The sequence below is a fragment of the Peromyscus eremicus genome, chromosome 3 (genome assembly GCF_949786415.1).
Source record: "Peromyscus eremicus chromosome 3, PerEre_H2_v1, whole genome shotgun sequence".
Taxonomy (NCBI): Eukaryota; Metazoa; Chordata; class Mammalia; order Rodentia; family Cricetidae; genus Peromyscus; species Peromyscus eremicus.
In genome coordinates, this window is record NC_081418.1 from 101,725,526 (window position 1) to 101,750,201 (window position 24,676).

The 24,676-nt window shown below is 42.5% G+C and overlaps 1 protein-coding gene and 1 long non-coding RNA gene across 2 annotated transcripts in view; one reads left to right on the forward strand and one right to left on the reverse strand.

Moving 5' to 3' along the window:
• The window catches only part of Chchd6 (coiled-coil-helix-coiled-coil-helix domain containing 6), a 212,735-nt gene that overhangs the window by 100,894 nt on the left and 87,165 nt on the right, over positions 1-24,676 (reverse strand). The window lies entirely within an intron of this gene.
• On the forward strand, positions 1,205-4,890 carry LOC131907186 (uncharacterized). Its single transcript, XR_009378324.1, has 2 exons — positions 1,205-1,329; positions 4,840-4,890. It is a non-coding gene; the product is annotated as an uncharacterized LOC131907186 (long non-coding RNA).

The window sequence follows — 24,676 nt, forward strand, 5'->3', positions numbered from 1 at the left end:
TCAAAAATATAAAAAAAATATGACAGAGTATGAAGGAATTCTGAAACACTATAAAACAAACAAACCTATGAATAATAAGTACAGGAAAAAGAGAAGACACCCAAGTCAAAGGCATGGAAAAATGTTTAAGACATTATAGAAGAAAACTTCCCTAGTCTAAGAAAAGAGATGCCCATCAAAGTACAAGAGGCATACAAAACATCAAATGGACAGGACCAGAAAAGAAACTCCTATGACACATAATAATCAAAACACTACATGTACAGTACAAAGAACACTGCAAGGGATAAGACCAAATCACATATAAAGGCAGATCTACCAGAATAACACTTGACTTTTCAATAGGAATTTGGAAAGGGAGAAGGGCTTAGACCTATGTCCTATTAAAGTCATGAAAGACAACATATATCAGCCTAGACTACTATACCCAGTAAAACTATCAGTTGTAACTAAAAAGAAAGGAAAAAAATTCCCAAGCTAAAAATAGATTTAAGGAACATACTACCACTAAGCTAGTTCTATGGAGACTACTAGAAGCAATGTGTAATTCTGGAGAAAGGGTAAAACATGCACAAGAAGAATCAGGGAATGAATAAATCTAAAATATTTAATAATAAAAAGAGGACTCAGAAAACAACAAAATGACAGTAATTATTATACACTGTTGAATAGTAACTCTTAATTTTAATTATCTCAGTTTCCCAATAAAGAGACACAGACTAACATATTAGACCAGAAAATAGGGTCTATACTTTTGCTGCCTCACCACCAACAATACACACCACTTTATGATAAATGGATATAAGAAGGTATTCCAAACAAACAGAACAGAGAAACAAGTAGGCAGGGCTATCCTAACATCTGACAAAATAGACTTCAGATCAAACCTAGTCAGAAGAGATAGGGAGGATCACTTTATATTCATTAAAAGACAAAGTATTTCAACCCTAAACATATAAGCACCAAACACAGGAGCACCCAATTTCATAAAAGAAACATTATTAATTTGAAACCACATACTGACCCCATCAGGTTGAGAGTGGTGATGTCAATACCACACTCACCAATAGACAGGTCATCTAGAAAAAAAACAGAGAAACTTGGGAGTTAAATGACATCATAAACCAAATGGACCTGACATATCAACAAAACATTCCACTTAAACACTCAATAATACACATTCTTCACAGAAGCCCATGGAACTTTCTCCAAAATTAACCACATATTAGAACACAAAGTAAGTCTCAACAAATACAGGAAAATTTGTAGCATTCTGCATTCTATCTGACTACAATGGAATAGAGAAAGATATCAACTGCAACACAAATGGTAAGAAGTATAAAAATTCACAGAAGCTAAATAACACACTGCTAAATGATAATTGGGTTAAGGAAGAAATTAAGAAGAAAATTTGTAATTCATAGATTATAATGAAAATGAAAATGCAACATCCAAAAACCTTGGAACACAATGAAGATAGTCCTAAAGAGGAAATTTACAGCACTAAGTGCCTACATAAAAATTTTTGAGAAATCTCAAAATTAATAACTTAATGATGCATGTGGAGGCCTCAGAAAACTAAGAGCTCCCTCACAGAAGAGAGACGGAGGGAGGGAGGGAGGGAGGGAGAGAGAGAGAGAGAGAGAGAGAGAGAGAGAGAGAGAGAGAAGGAGGGAGAGGGGGAGAGAGAATATCAAACTCAGGGCAAAATTAATAAAATAAAATTAAATAAATAATAGAAAGAATTAATGAAGAGTTTGAAAGATTAACAATATTGACAAACCTAAATTAACCAAAAGAGAGAGAATCCAGAATAATAAAATTAGTAAAATGGAGACATTATAACAGTCATTGAGGAACTTCAGAGGATCATAAGGACATATTTTAAAATTCCATATTCTGGCATTGGGTGCAAACACAGGGTATCCCTAGCTCTTTCACTCCTGTCTCTCCTAACTTATTCTTACTCCTAATTGCTCTAGACACAATAGCCAGGAAGTTGAAACAGCCTAGATGTCCATCAACTAATGAATGGATAGTGAAAATGTGTTACATTTACACAATGGATTATTATGAAGAAAAATGAAATTACAGAATTTCAAAGTGAATAGAACTAGAAAAAAATTATTCTGAGTGAGGTAACTCAGTCACAGAAAGACAAATGGCACATGTTTTCTCTTATTTGTGCTTGTTAGCTTTTAATTTTTAGGTATTATCTTTTATTAAGAACACCCATGGAGGTCAGGAAATTAGTAATGGGCCATTGGGGAGTGGGGACTAAGAGTAAAGGATACAGAACACGGTGGTAGAAAAGGTTAAAGATGAATAATGAAACAGGAAGGGTTAAGTGGGGTGGGGAAGGAAGGCAGGATAAAGGAAGAAATAAGGGCAGGGATAACTAACACTAAAGAGCTTTTGAAAAGCCATATGAAAACTTGCTGCAAAGTTTGTAAACTATAGACACATACATATATAAAAAGAAGACTTTAAATGGGGACTGAAGAGACAGCTCAGCAGTTAAGAGGATGCTCTTCAAGAAGACCTAGTTCAATTCTCACCACCCATATGGTGTTTGGTCACAACCGTTGGTAACTCTAGTTCCAAGGGAGCCAATGCCCTCTTCTGGTCTCTGTGGGCTCTGCATTCACATGGTGCACATACACATATGCAGATGAAACACCCAAACACACTAGAAAAAGTACTTTAAAAGAGCTTTCATATGATGAGAAAAAAAATGCTCCTACTAGACACCAAAGCCTAACAAAATAAAAATCTCAGTGCCAGGAATGGGTTACCCCTTTAGGAGTTGTTGACCAGTGAGGTCCCATAGACCCCAAACTATACCAATAGCATTAGTTACTTGGCAGCAAGATCCCTCTGCTGAAGACACCACACATTTGAGTCATAGAACATGGAAAAATAGAGTGGGTACTGACCTGGAAGCTTCATACCCACTGACTACCTTTCACAGTACTGGAAGGTGCTATTCATGCTACATGCTACCAGAGAAGAAAAGTAATCACAACCCTACCCACCTGGGAACCCTATGAGCTACGATAATGACTGGCCTGGCAAGACACGCCCACTGGTGCAATAGTGGCACAGACATCATGGGAATAATCAACCACTTTCTGACTGGTTTTGAGCCCCGCTCTGCAAGACGAAACCCCTATGTGGGCACCATTATCAGGACAAGAACCCATGCTTAGACAGGTCAGAGGCCCTATAGGAGAGCCTACTACTATTATTCTGCTAAATGGACAGAGTAGTAAACTGACTCGTATGGTTTATTGTAATACTCATAGACTAGTGTACCTCTCAGCCCTCATCAGAGAAGCTCCTTTCTGCAGTAGATGCCAATTAACATGGACCCATACTTGGCAAGGTTCAGAGAATGAGAGATTGCTGGAGGCTCATCATCAAATGGGACATCTATATCACATTCCTTCCCTCTTTCCAGTTCTCAGGGATCACGGCATAGGAAGGAGCACAAAGACTATAAAAGCCAGAGGTAGTAGACAACTATGAGAAACAGTGTCTTCCAGACACAGCAGAACAGCTGCATATATGACCTCACAGCAGTTGTGACAACAGGAACAAGACCTGTGCAAGCTCAAGCCAGGCCAAATCCCAGAATGGAGGATGGAGGGGAACACAAAGTCCCACCTCTAACTAAGGAGCTTTTGGCAACTGCTGGCAGCTAGGAGAGGAACAGTATGTTTTCTTTAAGGATGTGGCCCCTAGTAGGTTGACCACACTCTAGTGGATAGCCAAAACCCTAAGACTATATGGGCAACACAAATTGAACTTGATGAATTTTAAAAATAAAATGAGACAAAGTTAGGTAGGTAGGGAGTAAGAGGTGGAGCTGAGAGGAGTTGGGGGAGGGGTAATATTATCAAAATACATTGTGTGAAATTATGAAAGAATTAATTTTTAAAAACTAAAAAATAGCCGGGCGGTGGTGGCGCACGCCTTTAATCCCAGCACTCGGGAGCCAGAGCCAGGCGGATCTCTATGAGTTCGAGGCCAGCCTGGGCTACCAAGTGAGTTCCAGGAAAGGCACAAAGCTACACAGAGAAACCCTGTCTTGAAAAACCAAAAAAAAAAAAAAAAAAAAAAAACTAAAAAATATATAAAAACGAAGTAAAATACTTAAAAAATATTAACCAGAGAGATATAAAAGTGATCAACACAGTGGAACAGAGCACTCCAGAGCTTGAACGCAAGTAAGCACAGAGACCAAGGCTGGGAGTGGGGTGGGTTATCTCCAAATACAAATCTGAGATGTACAGAAAAACTCCAAGCAAATTTTTTTGTAAATTTAATAAGTCCTGAAGAAACAGAATATTCTTGAAAGCAGACAGTCACAAAGTTGAGAGAGAAAGGGAGAGAGAGAGAGAGAGAGAGAGAAGAATGGAATTTATATAGCAGTCCTAAAATGGTAACCAAATAAAAACAAACAAATGTCACAGATTTACAAATAAATTGATTCTTTCAGAGAGGGATGGGACTCTTGCACTCATTTTGTAATGCTGTTATAAGAAATCTAAGACAACAACAACAACAAAATAAACAAGCCATTGAGGCCTAAAGCACATGAAGGATGTGTATCCTATAGGTTTAGAAGCAGATGTTTCAGAGGGGACTACCTGGCTAAATCCATGATGTTCTCAGGGATGTGGCCTTCTGGGAAGAATTTTTTCCTTATTGTCTCTGGTTCCTAATGGATTTTAGGGTCTAGGGGCTGTACTCTTCTCTTGGCTCCTAACTGTACCTTGAGCGTGACCTCATCGCTCCTTACAACTTTTCTCATTTTCTTCCTTCTTTTCTTCAAAGGATCCTTCAGTTACCCTGAGGCCATCTGGACAATAAAGGACAACCTCTGTATCTCATGATGTCCTTAATTTGATCATACCTGAAGAGTCCTTTTGCATAAGGGATACAGTCACAGATTCTAAAGATCTTAAGGGGCCACATTATTTTGCTCCCTAATGAAAAAGCAAAGTCCTAACAACATGCTCTGGATACAAATAAAAAGGTTCTAAAAAAGATAAAGGAAGGTACACCGAGCACCTCTCTAGTGGAGGAAAGCCAGTGTGGCTGTGCTAACGTCAGACAAGAAAGCCTGGGATTGAAAATGTTACCAGATATTAGGAATGGCAGTTCCCAAAAAAGCAGATCAGTATTCCCAGAGAAATAACAACCCTAAATGTACATACATTTAATAAACTAAGTACACAAAGCAAAGCTGACAGGCAAATGTAGAACACAAATAATTCTGCAATTGAATACTCTACCCTGGAAATGCTGATGGAACAAGTAGACTTCTCAAGAAGGACAGGAAGGTATAAGCAGGGTCACACGACTGGACTGACACTCTGCCTCACACTACAGATATCTGCACCAGTGGGTGCTCAGTGCTCAATATTCACGTGGATGGAGTTCCTGGGAGGCAGAGGTAGCAGGAAAACATCTGAGTACCTGAGAACAAAGGGTGGACACCTCTAGATGTGTGAAAAACCAAAACCAGGAAGCTCACTGACAAACTCACAAACAACACAATGTGATTAAAATAATGACAGAAATATAAACACTGTGCACCTGATCATCTAAAACAAGCCATTTTCCTGGAATTCTAAAAAATCAAGTTCATCTGAAAGGTTTCCCACTGACCATCTGTACTAGGTTCTTAAGGGAGAAGTGTCAGGACTAGGCAAGTTCTTTCAGCAGAGAAGGAATGATTACTAGCCTTTGAGAAGCCACTGTAATTGTGATATGAAACCAGACAAGAACATGACAAGACACTTACAGACCAAACATCCAAGAAAAGTGTGGGGGAAAATCCCAAACAACAATGAGTTGGCAAATCAGTACTACTCAGATTAAAAATGAAATACAAGATAACACCCCATGACCTGGGCCTTGTAGCAGGAGTGCAAGGTTACTTCAGTGTGTGTGTGTGTATGTGTGTGTGTGTGTGTGTGTGTGTGTGTGTGTGTGTGTGTGTGTGTAAATCAACTGGGGACTTACTTTGCTTTAGCACAGGGACCATGAGCCTAGCTGTGACAAATATGGTACATGTTCACTTATATGAGGATGTTAGCTGTTAAGTCTTTGTTCAGTAAACAGGCTACAATCCATATAACCACACAGGTTAGTTATAGAGAAAGGGACTAGGGCAAAAGGATGGATCTCCCTAGGAAGGGGAAACAGAATGAACAATTATGGATGTATGGCGTCTTAGTTAGGGTTTTTATTTCTGTGAAGAGATACCATGACCACAGCAACTCTCATGAAGAAAAACATTTAATTGGGATGGCTTACATTTTCAGATGTTTATTCCATTTTTATCATGGGAGGACATGGCAGCATGCAGACAGGCATTATACTGGCTACATCTTGGTCAGAAGGCAACAGGAAGTGGACTGAGACACTGGGTGTGGCTTGAGCATATATGAGACCTCAAAGCCTGCCTCCACAGTGACACACCTGCTCCAACAAAGCCACACTCACTGCAACAAAGCCATACCTCCTAAGAGTGCCACTCCCTTTGAGGGCCATTTTCTTTCAAACCACTACAGATGGGGTGGGGTAGGACTGGAACAGGAGAATCAATTGGGAGGAGAGGAAAGAGGGGATAAGAGGAAGGGCCGCCAAAACTAAGTACTTTTTGAGTGGTTATATGGAAACATAATACAGTAGATGCTTTCTAAAATATAAACATGTATGAAGGAGATCTAAATGGAATTGCTAAGAAATGGTGGGGATAGAGCCCCCAAATGGACATCTCTACTCACCAAATGAAGCTTCCAGTTCTGAGAACAGGAAGCTGGATTACATCTAATCCAGTCATTGGCCAAAGGGGGCCTCATGGGAAACCTCAAACAACCCAGGTTATTGCCAAAGCTATTTGTTGTTCTCCACAAACTAATGGTAAGGCCCTATTGCTGAAGACACCTACACAACTTATTGACCACAGAGAAGTCGAGCTGATGCCTACCTAAAGCCTTCACCCATACTGACTAGTGATCATAGTACTGGAAGGTACTCTGTATTTTACCAAAGGAGAAGGTAAACACCAACCCAGGTACAAACCCTTAGGCCTATAATAATGACCTACCTGCAGTATGTGCTAGTGTAATAGTGACCCAAAGCTTGTGGGAGTAACCAACCCATATCTGACTGGATTTAAGGCCTACTCCCATGATATGGAACCCATCCCTGACACTGCTTGGGTGGTCAAGAACCTGAGACTAGAAAGACCAGGGCCCTAGGGAAAACAAAATACTACATTTCTGCTAAGGAAATAGCAATAAAATGACTCCTAACAACATTCTGCTATACTCATAGATCAGTGCCTTGCTCAGCCATCAATAGAGAAGCTTCCTCCTGCAGTAGGTAGGAACAAATACAGAAACCCACAACAGGACTATGTGCAGAGAATGAGAGACCTTGGAACACTCCATCCAAAATGGGATGTTTCCATCAAAATTCTACCCAGGAAACCCTATGGAAGAGAAGGTGGAAAGACTGACTGTAAGAGCCAGAGGAGATGGAGGATACCAAGGAAACAAGGCCTTCTAAGCACAGAAGGACCCAAACCATATGAACTCACAGAGACTATAGCATATACAGGGCTACACTGATCTGGGCCAGATGCGGTTCCTAGGACTGAGAGTGAAGTGGACATAAGCCCTATCCCTAACTCAGAAGCTATCCCCATTTGATAACTGCTTGCAAATGAAAACTTAGTTTTCTCAAGGGAGTCTCACTGGGTATACAAACTACTCTTAAAGGCAGGCCCCATGTACAGCAATAAACAGCCATCACAAAATGAATTCAATATCATTTTTGGAAGTTCTTTGTCTCATGTTTTGTCAGGGCTTGCTTATTTATTTATTTATTTATTACCTTGCATATAGATTATGATTTCCAGTTTTCTGTTTTTATAGGATTTCTGTGTGTGTGTGTGTGTGTGTGTGTGTGTGTGTGTGTGTGTGTGTGTGTGTGAGAGAGAGAGAGAGAGAGAGAGAGAGAGAGAGAGAGAGAGATGTGTGTGTATTTCTGCATCTATATGTGTTTCCTGTGCTTTTTCTTTGGCTCTTTTTCTTGTTTGGTTGTTTTGTCCTACTCTGGTTGGTTAGTTTGTGTTTTATCTACTAATTTTATTATTTTTCAGATGCCTATTTGTTTTCTAACAAGAGAGAGGACAGGTTGTGGATGTAATTGGGAGAGGAGCTGATAAGAATCTGGGAAAAGAAATCATAATAAAAATATATTGTATGAAAAATCTATTTTTCATAAAAGAAAAATAGGAAAACATAGCTAGTTGGGGGGAAGAGAGCTAAAGTGAAGATTTGGGTATAATAAAGAGATTTTTTTTTTTTTTAGAAGAGGAAAAAGAAAGAAAAAAATTCAGAACACATTAGTTCTCCCGAATGTTATCACTTTGGTTAATCATGTTTTGGAGGGTGGAAAATAAGTGCTGTCTAGAATAAATCCCTAACTACCAGCCTTATATTTCTCTCCCATCCCCAGAATTTCTTCTCTGCATCTCCTAGTACAAAATAGTTTGTAATGGAGGTATACATTTTTGCATTCTTGTGTGAGAAGCAGGTTTTTCTGACATTTACCAGAAAGGTCCAATACCTTTAGCCAAACGTATCTAGAGAGAGGGTAGGTGACAACCAAAGAGACAAAGCTTTGACTTTGTCAACCAAAGAGTTGACTAAGTGAGGATGGAGGTTTTTCCTGGGTCAACCTGCAGGAGAGGTCAGGAGGCAAGAAGCCTTTCTCATGTCCTGCTGTGGAGAATGAAGAGCAGAGCAGTAAGCTAGCCTTTAGGCTGTCAGAAGAGTAGGGTTGTATGTGTACTACTGCTTACATGTGTGCATATAATTTTGTGCACATGTATATGTATGTGTGTGCCTTTTGAATATTTGTATTCGGATCCAATGATTAAGGCCAGCTAGAAGTCCACAATAGAGATTCAGTCAACTGGTCCACCTCTCCATCCCTCCCTTTTCCTACCCCTCCAAACAGCAAAAGCTCACCTCAAAAATTGGGAAAGTTTTTAAGAGGAAAGCCATCTTTGTTTCTTCATGTGAAATAAAAAGAATAAAAGTTTTCTCTGGAAAAAAAATCAACCAGCACAGTTTACCAAAATGTGATCATTTTGAAGACACATGAAAAGCATGTGACACTGGCTTGGTGACACACTTTCTCCCAAGATAAAAGAAGATAAATGAGGAAGGGTTTAGAATGTTTGATTAATAAAACAAGTAAGACTGAGGAATAGACACATTTCTAGAAGCCCCACCCCCAAATCCCCTAGCTGAACACTTTCCTTAGTTGATCTGACAGCAGTAAAAACTCATCACTCCTTTAGGTACAACACAAAATAACTGCTCAATGCAGTGAAAAGGATGGCTAAAAGTCAGTTTTAGTAATGCACCCTACTAAATAACTGTTGAATGATATTTTGTTTGTGTTCTAACAAATAAAGGTTGCCTGGAGATCAGAGGGCAGAGCCAGCCACTAGTTAACCACAGAGGCCAGGTGGTGGTGGCACACACCTTTAATCCCAGCACTTGAGAGGTTCACGCCTATAATCCCAACACTCTGGAGGTGGAGACAGGAATATAAGGTTGGTGGAAACAGGATCTCAGGCCTTTTCAGCCTGAGGATTCATGGAGGTAAGAAGTCTCTAGTGGCTGCTGCTCTGCTTCTCTGATTTTTCAGCTTTCATCCTCAATATCTGACTCCGGGTTTTTATTGTTAACACTAATTAGAATCACACTTCATCTGGCGTCCATCTTTTGGGGCACGAATTCATGAAAAAGCTGCTTGCCTGAGCTTTGTAGCCACAGGCATATGCCTCAGTCACTGCCTTGCCAGTTAGGTTTTCCTTTCTTTTTCTCCAGGCCCTCTCAGCAAGTTTTGGGAACTGAAAACATATAACAGAAATTTCAATTACTAGACATTATATACATGAATCAAATTACCATTGTTCTCCATAAATATGCATAATTATTCATCAAACAAAACTCTGAAATTTTGTAAAAGGGATAAAAATGTTATATTTAAAACCACAGCCAAGCCAGGCATAGTGGCCATGCCTTTAATCCCAACACTCAGGAGACAGAGGCAGGCGGATCTCTGTGAGTTCAAAGTCAGCTAGTTTTACAAAGTGGGTTCCAGGACAGCTAGGGCTGTTATACAGAGAAACCCTGACTCAAAATGTGCTCCCTCCCAAAAAGAAAGTGCACAGCCAAGCAAATGAATCTAAGAGGTAAATTCACAGCTTTAAACATGTTTATTTAGTAAAAATTAAGATTTAAACAAATTCCTCATTTAATATATGAATTAAATAAGACTCAGATTAAGTAATTTGGTGCAGGTGGCACAGATGTAGGGCTATGAAGACAGGATCCTGACTCCTAGGCAACCAACTTTAAGCAGTCAGCCTATCTTGAGATGTGTTTACATAAAAGAAAACCACTGACCCTCGAGTTGGATGCCATGCATAACATGGATTTCAACAGTGTGTCTCAAACACTTATGTGCACTTGAGTTACCTAGGCTTTTGATAAAGGGCAGCCCCTGAACCAGCAGGTTTTGAGATAGGCCCCAAAATGTATGTTGCTCACAATCTCCAGGACACAAGCAGAAAGTAAATGATAAGACATCTAGATTACAGTCCCTAAAGTCTCTTCTTTACAACTGTCAGAGTATTCACTAGTGTACCAAAGGGCTCCAGAGAGCAGGCTCTGCAGTCAGAAAAACCTGACCTGAATCTGTCTTCTGCTTGAGTGTCCATGGCCAGCTTCTCTAAGCCTCAGTTTCTTAATTTCTGCACCAAGGAGACTGACAGCAGCTCTGTCTCATGAGGCTGCAGTGAGGTTAATTAGCAGTGTGCATATAAAGCACCAACATAGTATCTGATTCAATGTACTACTTTCAAGTTAAATGTCAGCCAAGAATTGTCTTCATGATAATAAAAGTGTTATTATTAAATATTCAATCAGCAAAAAAGGCATGTCTATCTACCACTGCAATGGGTAACCGGCTTTCAATGTAAAAAGCCAAATCTCAAAGACAAATAGAATTTTGAGATGATCTGAGATCATCTCCACTAAGGCTCCAGCACAAAGGTGGCCGTGGAAGTAGTGTCAGTGCCTGTAGTGTAGCTACCTTTACTTTCTGACTACCTCCCTCCAGGTACCTCCTGTAGAACTGTCACGGGCTTTTAAAACACATTCTTCCACTTTAAGCATCAATATACAGTTTGCATATAATAATTACGCCTTCAGAAGCAATCCCCTTCTCTTTCCCTATATCTAGCCACCCAATGCCATCTACTAATTAATGGATTTCAAATGCAGAACTTCTATACAATGGGATACAATTTGTCCAAAGAAAGAAAGAAAGTCCTGATACACACAGCAATACAATGAACCTTGAAAACTACACAGTAAAAAACAAGCCATGGGTTAACAAATAAAAATCTCAGTGCCAGGAATGGGTTACCCCTTTAGGAGTTGTTGACCAGTGAGGTCCCATAGACCCCAAACTATACCAATAGCATTAGTTACTTGGCAGCAAGATCCCTCTGCTGAAGACACCACACATTTGAGTCATAGAACATGGAAAAATAGAGTGGGTACTGACCTGGAAGCTTCATACCCACTGACTACCTTTCACAGTACTGGAAGGTGCTATTCATGCTACATGCTACCAGAGAAGAAAAGTAATCACAACCCTACCCACCTGGGAACCCTATGAGCTACGATAATGACTGGCCTGGCAAGACACGCCCACTGGTGCAATAGTGGCACAGACATCATGGGAATAATCAACCACTTTCTGACTGGTTTTGAGCCCCGCTCTGCAAGACGAAACCCCTATGTGGGCACCATTATCAGGACAAGAACCCATGCTTAGACAGGTCAGAGGCCCTATAGGAGAGCCTACTACTATTATTCTGCTAAATGGACAGAGTAGTAAACTGACTCGTATGGTTTATTGTAATACTCATAGACTAGTGTACCTCTCAGCCCTCATCAGAGAAGCTCCTTTCTGCAGTAGATGCCAATTAACATGGACCCATACTTGGCAAGGTTCAGAGAATGAGAGATTGCTGGAGGCTCATCATCAAATGGGACATCTATATCACATTCCTTCCCTCTTTCCAGTTCTCAGGGATCACGGCATAGGAGGGAGCACAAAGACTATAAAAGCCAGAGGTAGTAGACAACTATGAGAAACAGTGTCTTCCAGATACAGCAGAACAGCTGCATATATGACCTCACAGCAGTTGTGACAACACGTACAAGACCTGTGCAAGCTCAAGCCAGGCCAAATCCCAGAATGGAGGATGGAGGGGAAGTTGGGTATGAAGTCTCACTCTCATTGAGGAGCTACTGGCAACTAATAGCTGTTGGGAGAGGAAGAGTTGGTTTTCTTTAAGTGTGTAGACACTGGTAAGTCAACCACTCTTCAGTGGAAGGCCATATATCCAAAAATATATGGGCAGCATAAACTGGACTTGATGCGTGAAAAAAAAAACAATACAAAGTTGGGTGGGTGGGTAGGAATGGAGATAGATCAAAGAGGGATAGTAAATATATAAAACACATGGCACAAAACTCTCAAAGGCGAGAGAGTAAGAGAGGAAGGGGGGGGCAGATATAAATGATCACACACTACATGACCATGCTCAGGTGGGGGTTCCTGCCAGGCAAACACAGAGGTAGGAAGCAGGTAAGTATTTGTCAGCAGCTGGGCTATGATGTGACTTCTAGGGTCAAAAGAATCTTTTTCTGGGAATGATAAATGCTCTAGGCTTCAATGTGGTGATGGCTAGTATACTTCAGCAAATACACTAATAAGCATGGAACAGAGTGCTTTATCTGGATGATTTCATGGCATATAAATTTTATTTCAATAAAGATGTTAAAATAGCCAGGCCTGGTGGTGCATACTTGTAATCCCAGCACTTGGGATCCTAAAGCAGGATGACCATGAGTTCGAGACTGGTCTTAGCTATGCAACTCTGTCTCAAAAACATCATTAGCAATAGTGGATCACCAAGGAAATGGATCATATTGGAATACAGTCCCTAAAACATCCAAGAAAAGCCAGCAGCCAAGAGACCAGCACTCCAAGAGAATAAGAAGGAAAGCCCAATCTGTAAGGCATGGTAGCACATCTTCACAACAGAAGCAGTGTCAAAAGGGTCACCACAGGTTTCAGTTGAACTCCAGGGTGAGTTCTACGTCAGCTGGGGATACAGAAGAAGAAAGTGGCAAGAAGCAAGATGAACAAAGAAGAGGAAGACAAGAGGAAGAAGAGGAAGACAAAGAAAAGGAGGAGGGATCAGCAGCCACCACCAAAGCAGCAGCAGCAGCAGCCACCCCTGCTGTTGTCCTGGGATGCAGAACACAACAAGGCCCTGGGTTTCTAGCCTGATGTGGGAAGGCACACCTGCCCATACTGTAATGACGAATGCCACAGGCAGCCTTCCTCTCCTAAGTGGCCCTCACATCATCACCACAGTCACAAAGCTGGCTCAGAAACATGCATAACTGCCAGATTACTGCCAGGATTGACATCACTGCATGTGCTCTTGTGTCTGCTCAGAGATAAGCTACAAAGAAGGAATGTGGCTCTGTCTGCCTGCTTCCCTGACAGTATCTTCCCTACCATTGAGGTCCTTATACTGTCTTCTCAGTCCACACAGCCAGTGTGTGGTGAGAGGACAGAAGGAATACAGCACTGCTGAGAAGCTGATGTGGGGAAGACATGAGTAGTGAGGGAGAGGGCTCAGTGACTTGTCATGAGCACTGAATGGGGTACTGCTTTGCTCCAAGTCCCTTCCGTTCCTTGTAGTGCTGTTGTGGGAGACTGGTACATTTATGCTCTAGTGCCAGGGTCCTGGGCTTGCCTGCTCTGGATCTGAAGAGACACCACCTTCCAGGATCCGGTCCTCCCTTCCTTCTTGCCTTTCCATCCCATCTGGGGCAGTGAGCCCATTCTGTGGGTCAGCACTGTTCAGGAAAGGGCTACAGAGCTGCAGATCCTCTTTCATGGATTATCAGATGCCCTGGCCAAAGCGAACCCCAATGGAACAGGCAGGGGCCAAGGAGAAGCTTGTTGCTTGACAACACTGGTCAAAGTGTCAATTGCCCAGAGTCTATAAAGCAACAGGACAGGCCACTTTTCTAGAATGACATCTTTCATCTTCCAAAACCATGTACCTGAGCCAGGAAGGAGTCAGTTCATATAGGTTCTGCTGAGAGGGACACACAAAGCCATGTCTTGTGTTCCTCATTACTCCATGTACATTCCTGAGATTCACCGATGCCTTACAGAAGACTTTGAGAAAACATGCTATTACAAGACCATCTGCTGAGCTATCATAGCCCCCATTTCCTTTTATTATCAGAGAATGTGACATGAAAATGGGTCTCATTTGCAGACTGTGTCTTCTCATGCTGTGTCCTTCCAAAAACTCCATTCACAGGCTGCCATGCTAAGGGTACATCTCCACTTCCATCCAGACTGGGCATTCACTGTCCATGTTGGAGACAGGAGAAAGGAGGCTTCAGCTATGAGGGACTACAGCCAGAACATGGTATCTTCCATGTGGCCCATGGAAGCAAAAAAGAAAACCACTGGAAGAAGATAACAGAAAGCTCCAGAGACAGCTGTGTCTGACACATTCTATGCAGTGTGTACCCCTACTGGCACCTTCTTTCTCTTAATGACACTTTAGTATTGGTCATTACTGGGAACTGGGAAGGAACAAAGTAGTAGTGGTCACTGATTAACAGTTTACAAACACTCACACATTCCTTTAATTCACAGAGGCCAGTCAGTGGTTAACTATTGATAATTACATTTTTAAAGGCAACTGAAAAGGTGTTTACCTCACTCAAGGCCCTCATGATCAGCAAGACTGCATGGCTAAACTGTTATGTAATTGGTTCCATCTTCTGAAAAAGGTCCACCTGGTATAATTTTTCAAGCAAGACTATGGTAAGAAGCCACTCATCACTCTACAGTCTCATCAAGTCTTAGGAAGGGAAACTACATGGTTGGAAACAAGCACAGCACTCCTTTGGTACAAACCCATTTGCCACAGGCTAGGAGAAAGCCCAGGTTTGCACAGAATGACAGCTACACAGGACCTCTCACACTGTGAAAGCCCCAAATGCTAGCCATTTCTCCTGGATGTGGGACTGCTGGCACTGCACCCAGCCTGTTCCTGCCATAACCACAGTGCTTCCCACCTTCATCTTTGGTGTATTGCCTTCCCATACCCGTGTCCTCAGAGTATATTTCTTAGAGCAAAGAAGGAGCAGCACAAAGCAGCATAGACCTTGTCTGCAGAAACCTATCTGCACCTACCTGCAATACCCTCTCTCCTGACAGCCAAGTCCTGATGCTACTTTATGCTTTTGTTGCTCTGTCAGTCTGGAACAAAAATGCACTAAGTGTCTGTGGTGTCTGGCTGCTCTCAGAGCTGGGATACCTTACTGAATGCCTGTGGTCCCAGACTGCTCTCAGAGCTGAGCACCATGCCAAACTGAGAAAGACAAGGAGTGGCAGAAGATGAACAGTGGATAAGGACAGATCTAGGTAGGGATAGCCCTAGCAGAAAATGCAGAGGCCTCTGAGTGGAAACAAGCACTGGCACATCCAAGGGATAGAAGCAAGAATATAACAAACACAACGGCACATGACTGAGAAGGGGAGAGAGGCAAATGCATGAAAACCAGGCCGATGCTCAGAGGTGCAGGGCCAGCAGGCTATAGTGAAAGGTTCATGCTGACTTCTGTGAGGTAAGAGCAGCAGAGTGATATGATCTGACTTATTTATTTCTTAAATCCAGCTCATAAAAGCCAAACTGGAAGGCGGCTGGCCAAGAGGATGGCCTGATTATCTCTCTCCACGCCAGGCACTTGCATGTACAGGCACACAAAATATCAACTGTGGTTATGACAGCTGTAGCTGCACAAAGGCGGCAAGGAGAAACCTTTACAGAGGAAATAATATGCAATTTTCTAGCTGAACACCTTTTAAAAAGTAATGATGGAGAATAAAATCCCTGCCTGTGAGGGAGGCAGGGGCTGTCTCTGAGTGCGCTGTACAATGTGCCACTTGAAACAAGCCAGAGTTGGGCAGAGCAGAGCTCATGGGTGGACTCGAATCTGCAGGCTGGAAAGGTGGTTGGGGAGGGAGGAAATGGATGCAGTATTCAACTTAGGGGCCTGCTGCTTCACTTTGCAGCTCTAAGGAATATGGGTTCAGAAAAGTTGCTTAATGTGACAGTGTGACAATCACAGCTCGTTACAGAGAACAAGGGCTGAGAGAGAGGTCCGGCTCCTGATCAAAAGGATGTTCATAGCCAGCCATGGATTTCTCTAAGCCAGTGGTTCTCAATCTTCCTGCTGCAGTGACCCTTTAATACAGTTTCTCATGTTGTGGTGACCGCCCCCCCACCATAAAATTAATTTCATGGCTACTTCATAACTGTAATTCTGCTACTGTTATGAATTGTATGTAAATATCTGATATGCAGGATATCTGATCTTCAACCCCCGTGCAAGGGTTATTTAACCTCCAGAGGGGTCGAAACCCATAGGTTGAGAACCACTGCTCCAGGCCCAGACCTCCAAAGCAAGCCCTGGCCCACACTCAGTGTAATTTCAGACCTGGGGGTTTTGTAAGTTACTAAGTTAGGAAGGGTCTTTAGAGTGCTCTGAGATTAAGAGAGTCAGAGAAGCAACCTGCAGTTGACCAGAGAAAGGTCACCTGGCCCCTAGCCACCCTCAGCTCATAAAGATGACAAGGAGGAGGGCAGCTGTCTCCTATCTCCTAAGGAAATCAGGAGCTATGTGGACAGCACTGTCCACAGTCTGGGCTGAGACAGTGCTGATGAACATGGAGTTTCCCCTGCACAGATTGAACATGGGGCATCATCTTCTTAGCCATTAGGAAAGCTATCCCATTAGGGACCCAGAAGCTAATCAGAAAATGTATCACAATGGATCCACCTAGATTCCATGCCTGGGCTCTTTTCTGTAAGAACATGCATCAGAAATTGAGTATCACTTTGACCAAGCCTTTGTCAGCTACAAAATACCGTCCTTTGCACACCAGAGTTCTTGCTGCCCACGGACACCAGAGTTTTCATGGTGCTTGCTTTCTGCTCCTTCTGTTCTTTGCCTCAAATACCTTTTTTCCTACATCTTCCTGCCTGCTGCCTAGAGACTTTTCAGGGCTCTGTTCAAATGCTCTGCTATTTTCTGCTATTTTTTCAATTGTCCAGGACCCAATCAAGCTTTCTTGCATACTCTAGTAAACTGCATTGCTGGCATTTTTAAGAGAAGGAAATGCTCTATTTGAGAAGGGGGCCAGATCTGTGCATGTCCTCTGCCATGGAGTGGTCAGGAGGAAACACCAGACATGGCCCAGATAGTCATTATCCCACAAAACTATATGCTGAAAATGAGCAGGATGGAGGGACTGATGGAAAATGACTTGACAGAGCCAATGGTCATAACAAAAGCAACAGAGGCAGCACGAGAACCCAACTGCCAGGGTGAGATGCTCACTTTCCAAGTGTGGCCCCACAGCCCTACACCCACTGGTGAGGCCCTGCACCCTTCCAATTGACTCCTTTTGTGTTCAAGATGGACCAAGCTGGTTTCTATGACTGCAATTAAGATGCATGACATTATTTTTTATTTTCTCTCCATCTGAACAGAATTGTATCTCCCATCTGTACTCCTATAGCACTTGAGTATCTTTTATAATTATTCTAATTATTATTACACTAATTCATCTATAGCTATTGATCTCCCTGAAATCCAGGTGCTTTGCAAGAACCTTCAGTCACTTCTGCCTGACCTCCCACACTTGGCATGGGGCCTGGCAGGTAACACACCACACAGATGTGTTGAGCAGATTTAGATCTTCAAGTTGCACTAATTAGTCCATTCTCAGACAGAATGGTCACAAAGCAATGATATTAGCTCAGGCCACCTAATGCTGTGCTGTAATCTTCACAAATTGTATTGGGAGGTCAGATCTTTATTCTTAAACAAGCAATACTCATCATTTTGACAGCTACTGTCCATCCAGCAGGTGCCAAGTAAGGACCTTGGGCCCAGACTGCACAGCTGTCAGGTGGCTAGGCTGGATAAGGACCCAGGCTGGCATGGGTGTGAAGCCTATACTCACCATCATCAAAGAATGCACCCCCCAGGAGTGCATGCGTGTACACAGAGGGAGGGGAAAGGAGGAGAGAGGGAGAGAGAGAGAGAGAGAGAGAGAGAGAGAGAGAGAGAGAGAGAGAGAGAGAGAGAATGGTGCAAACTGTTCTTACAAAGTTGCTGCTGCACAAAGCACTGTTTAGAAACTGTTTAGAATGACTACACAGAGACCTTTAACTGCAAAAGCACTTCTACCTTTAAGTGGGCTACCAAGTTTCTAGAAAGAGCTATCTTCCTGCCTCTAGGCCAAGGAAGGAGACAAGTTCACATGCAGGAGAGCGGTGATTTGCCATTGTTTCTAGGGAAATCCTGGTTCTGCTCCTAGGTGTACCATGTCCCTGTAAACCATGTCTTTCCTGTAAACCTCTTTTTAAAAATTGTATGTTAATTATGTGCATGCTCCATGGCATCCTCCCTTTGAGACACTAAGCCAAACATACTTTCTTTTACAATGAGAGGGACGGGGAGTAAAGACTGCTAATGGTTTATCTTCCTCGACTTCAGTAGTGCTTCCCCTTTACTGAGGAGACTCAGAGTGAATTGGAAGACTACACATACAGTGTGAATCAGTTTCCCAGTGTGCTGGCCACAGGGTATACTTACTGAGTCCAACAGTAAACGAGCATAAGGATTCTATACTATGAGGTGCCATGCTAGAGCTGTCTGACTGTGGTCCCAGGAGAAAAGTCTGGTGACTTAAAACATGCCCACTGAGCTCTGCCCTGTGTAGGGTGCCAGGGCACTGAGATGAATAAGACATAGTATCCACTATCACTTAAACTAAGTAGATATGAAACTAACCAAACCAACACTGAAACTGTCACTGTAAAGGAATCTGAGGAGGCTGCCTGGCTCTGCTTGGAAGGCTCAAAGAAGACCTGGGTACAAGGCTCAAGTCTAGCTAAAGCCTGGAGGGCCACCAGACAGAGAAACGGGAGCAGCATACAAGAACACAGGCAGGTCCCAGCAGAAACAGGCATATGTTGCTTGGCTGGAGCCCAGAACCAGTGAGGCAGAGCACAGAGAATGAACAGGGCTAGAGAGGGCAGCAGGGCAGAAGCCCAGAAGCCATGAGTGCTATAATGTGGTCAGGATCCAGACTCCATCCTCCAGATGATAGAGAGGTAGTCACAGTTTTGCTGTTATTTACACTCAGTACACCTTTTCCTGAGATCAGTCTCTGTCCACATGAAGAGCAGATGACTAAGCGAAGAGAGACAAGGACAAGAAGACCATGTGAACAATGTATGGCGAAGACAAGGTCCTGAAGCTTGGAGCTAAGCAGTGGCCATGGTAGGGCTCCTTTACAGAGAGGAACTGAAGGACAGAAAAAAAGTGTTTCCTCACCAAAGAAAGTGAGTGGAGACACAGGAGAGAAAGGAGGCAGTCCAGCTAACCCTGCCTGTATATATGGCTGCACAGGAATCAGAGAGGGCTCCAAGATCCAGCACAAACGAGGAGACCCTCTTCTCACTGGGAGCACAGACCCAATCTGACTAACCCTCACTTTTTGTTCTGGCTGTAAATGAACACAGCAGAATGGGTGGCTTGACAGGGAACACTTCTTCCTCCCAATCTGGGTGCTGCAAGTCCAGTATCAAGGTGTCAACACAGCCAGTGTAGAAACAGAATGCATCCTGGTGAGCACAGAGCCACCTTCTGCTCTAGCCTCAAATGAAGAGACAGTGCTGGAATCTTTTCTTCCTGTGAAGGCAGAAAAGAGATCCCAGGGCCCAGTGTCCCAATCTCCTGCAACCTGACAAGGGCCCTTCTCCATACCATCATACTGGGAATTAGGACTTCAATCTATGAGTTTGGGAAAGACACAGACATTTGCTCCATAACATTTCTTGCAGAAAATAAATGATAAAATTTTGGGGAAAAAATGCAAGACCACACCATGGACAATGACCTAACGATGGTAGAGGTTGGACAGTTGATGAATAAAAAGGGAGAGCATTGGTTGAGCTCACTGTTGTTATGGGTTCCACCTGAGAACAGGTCTCATCTGGTGGCATACCAGGAACTCAGAAATCAATCCAAACATACAGAATTTGAGTCTGAGGTACACTAAGAAAACAATCCCAGAAAGGAAAGTCCTACTTGCCACCTATTGAAACTTGCTAGCCCTGAACTACACACAGGCAGGATTTGCAAAACACAGTAGCAAGTACTTAGAGGGAGCATGCAGTTGAGCCCCAGGTACAGAAAGAATGCACCAAATCCACACCCTGTGAATTCATTCTAGGAAGCTCAGAAAACCAAACAAAAACCAAAGAATTAAATTTAAAGTAAAAAGCAATAAAAACAAGGGTGGAAAACAAAGGAATAAACCAAATGGGGAAAAATGAAGTCAAAGCTGGTTCTTTGAAAAGATCAATGAAATTGATAAATTCCAAACTGGACTGATCAAGACAAAGACTGCAAACTATCAACGCCTGAGACAAAGGAGGAACAGCACCATGTGTCACACGTAAAGAACATCAACAATGCATGCCTGAGACCATAGAAGGACATCATCGTGTCACAAGTAGTGTACAATCATTACACACAAACTAAAACTAGTAGTAATAAAAACAGAAACCAGCGCAAGCTCCTGAGGCTTGAGCAGGACACAAAAGACTTTGTTGCTAGAGATATTTGAGGACGGTCTCTCCTGAAAGGCAGATAGGGCCTGAATATAGGGATTGGGGGCTGAAAAAAAAAGGCTCTGTCACCCACACACTCCATAGGCTAAGCACTCTTCCTTTTATTGCTAGAGGCCTCAAGGAACCTTTGAGGGCTGCTGTAAATTGAAGTGTTTGAGGTTAAAATGCTGGCCTCCTGTCCCACCCAATGGGTGTGCCAGCAAGACAGAAGCTCTCACTTCCTAGACTCTAGGGAAGACTCCATTTAGGCCAATTCATCAGCTGCCTGTCAGCTGTGAAGCCCCAGTATCCTATGATTTAAGCTAGATGGTTTCTACTGTCTCCAACTAAGGAATCTCAACTGATAGCAGCAGCTCAGCATCCCTGGTCAGGTCAAAGGGCAGATATCCATAGATGGTACTGCAGCCAGAGGGATTGGGCAACATAGACAAAAGGTCCAGCTAAGCTTTCACTTGGTCAAGAAGTAACAGGGAGAAAAGCAACCATGAGAAGCCTCTTGGAGCCAAAGAGCTTCTGAAATGTAGATGCAGCAATTCTTCCAGAGGAGACTTATGTCCTTTACAAAAGTTCAAGATCCAGGCAAGAGCCAGGTGTAGTGGTATACATCCGTAATCCCAGTATTCAAGAGGCTAAGGCAGGAGAACTGTTTTTTGTTGCCCACAAGGATAAAGCACCATGATCTACCCAACACATCAGAGGAGATCCTCAGTTCATGGCTTGGTTGTGTTCAGTGAGCTTGGCCAATAACTTGCTCATTTGCTCAATTAACTTACCTATTTATTAGGTCTGGATGCAAGAGGCATTCTCTTTTACAGACTTGAGAATGAGAAAAACAAGAGAGAGAAGTGGGGAGAGGAAGCGAGAGAGGGGCCAAGACAACGGGCTTAACAAATTCATAGTTTATAAGAAGGGAAGGCTGATTCCCTTCCTGACTAGGCAGTTACCTTCATTTGCTTCACTCCCTTGACATTTCTTAAGCATGTACCCGGTGCCAGACCCTGAAGCAGAAAACACATTTCCTGATCTCAAGCTCACAGTTTAGCTAATGAGAATGGCAGATAAATAGCTAACTGCTTGTGTATTTAGTCATCATTCCCTTGTCACACAGAGCATGAGAAGTTCAAATCCAGTCCAAGGCACTGGGTGTGGGATCCCAGTAAGCTACACAAGCCACCAGAGCTTTGGCTTTTGCAGGTGAAGTATGGCCATGGCAGAGGATTCTGTGGAGGTTGATTTCCAATTATTCCGATTAGCACACTACTTAAGAGTTAAAAACTGCAAGGAGACAGACCATGGATTAACACACTACTACATAAAATCTCATAGAGAGCTTTGGAAGGGAGAGAATGATCCAGACAGCAAGGAAATGCCAGGAGCTTCACCACCCGTGGGACAGGTGGATGTGCTACATGGCTCTGAAAGCAGTAGCACAAAGGGGAGCAGACCCAAGGCAAGAGTGAAGAAAGCAATTAGGAGCAAGAGGTATTAGTCACAGGAACAGCCCTCTGAACACAAAGGATGCAGGAGAGTGATTTAGCAAACACTAAAGGAAAGTGGAATTGGGCTAATGCTACACCAAGAAGACTTGAAAGACATCTTTCTCCAACATGGGAGAATATGTGACTATATTTACATATTTCTTATATTAAAAGTAAAAGTTTGTAATAGTAAAAGGGGAAATAGACAAACCATCAAGCATGAGTGGAGACTGGACATCAGGAACTGGCAGGAGGAAGGAGTTTTTTTTCTTTTTTTAATTTTATTTTTATTAAGAATTTTTTTCATTCATTTTACATAACAAAGTTTCCCCTCTTCCCTCCTCCTGCCCCCGCAGCCTTCCCCTCCCAACCCACCCCCCAATCCCCCCCACAAAAAAGGAGGAAGGAGTTTTAATATCAGTGAGGACAGACAGCAGAACTGAGTCGGTCACCTTGGTAACAGATAGATAGGGAGCAGACAGTCAATGACCAAAACCCAAAACAAGACACACTGCATCCATACACAAGGAAAAACTTCCCAGAATGGACCATGGGCCATAAGACATGTCCTAATACATGACATGAACTGAAATCTTACGAAACACCCATGACCACTAGCAAACGAGATATCAGTATCAGGACGGCAGCTAAGCAGCTGGGAAGTTCCCAACCGTTGAAACCCAAGGTTCAAGTCAAAACACCAACAATTACAGCAGAAATAGAAAGTAGCATGAGCTATATAACAATAAATATAAAATATCAACTGTGTCTAGAGTAGCATGCACAGCTTCAGAAGATGGCCAGAGAAAAGCACTTCAAATCAACAGCCTGAACCCCTACCTCAAGAAGCTGAAAAAAAGAGAGCACTTTAGCCCAAAACAAGAGAGTTAACAACAATAAAGAGGAGCAGGTGAGGCAGAAACTGAACTGCAACTAAGCAATCAGGAAAGTCAAATAGGAGTCTTGAAAAATATCCTAAGCAACCCCGAGACACAAACCCGACCCGGCACCTGCAGGAACCCGTAGCTCAGCACATGACAGTCAGATACTGACAACCCCTCCATGGCTGCCCACTGTGGTAATTTCTACTCAGACTGTACTTGAGGCACAGACAGTGCAACAGTCCAAGAAAAGGAGAAAATCTTTTAAAGTTCTACCTTCAGACCAGAAGGAAAGAGTAAGCTTGCTATGACTTGCAGATGACAGGAAGTAATAAGGCAATTTATCAAGGTTGCAGGATAAGGTCAACATACAGAAATCAATTCTTTTCTATTTGCCAGCAATAAACAAAACTTAAAATGAGGAAATGAAGTTAAAAAACATAGCATTTTGGCGTGGGGTTATAGCTCAGTTGATAGTGTGCTTATCTAGTCTGCAAGAGGCCCTGGATTTGATCCCCAGTACTACATAAATCCGGTGTGATGGTGCAAACCTGTAATCCCAAGACTAAGGAGATGGAGGCAGGAAAATCAGAAATTCAAAGTCATCCTCAGCTATATAACAAGTTTGAGGCCAGCCAGGGATACAGGAGATTCTGTCTTTAAAAAATTAGCATTTTCTAAAATATCTGGAATACATCTGAAAAGAAAGTTCTAAGATACTGCAGAGAAATACATGAAGCATTGCTGAGAAGGCTAACACAAACATATACAAACACAGAGACTATACACAACATATACAATGTAAACTCTACTATATATATGTGAATGTGCATTATGTACTGTACATACAATCATACATCTTAGAGCAGTGGTTCTCAACTTTTGTAATGCTGTGACCCTTTAATACAGTTCCTCATGCTGTGTTGAACCCCCCAACCAAAAAATTATTTCACTCCTACTTTGTAATTTTGCTACTGATATGAATCCTAATGTAAATATATTATATACAGGATATCTGATATGTGACCCCTGTGAAAAGGTCCTTTGACTCTCAAAGGGGTCGCAGCCCACAGGTTAAGAATTGCTATTACACATGAAAACTAACTGAAAAAACCCAAGAATGTCAAGACAGTAATTCTTTCCAAACTCATGTGTGGATGATAGTTTGATGAGCTGATTCTAAAACTGATACAGAAAAGATAAGGATCTGCAAAAGAAAAGACAATCTTGAAGTACGGCAAAATGAAAGATTTACACACAAGATACAAGGCGTACCGTAAAGCGAAAATAAAGAGTATCATTCAGTTAAGAAAAGAAGCATAGACTACCTTAATACCACTTTAACAGGACACAGTCCAGAAGCAGCCCAATCATGTGGAATGATC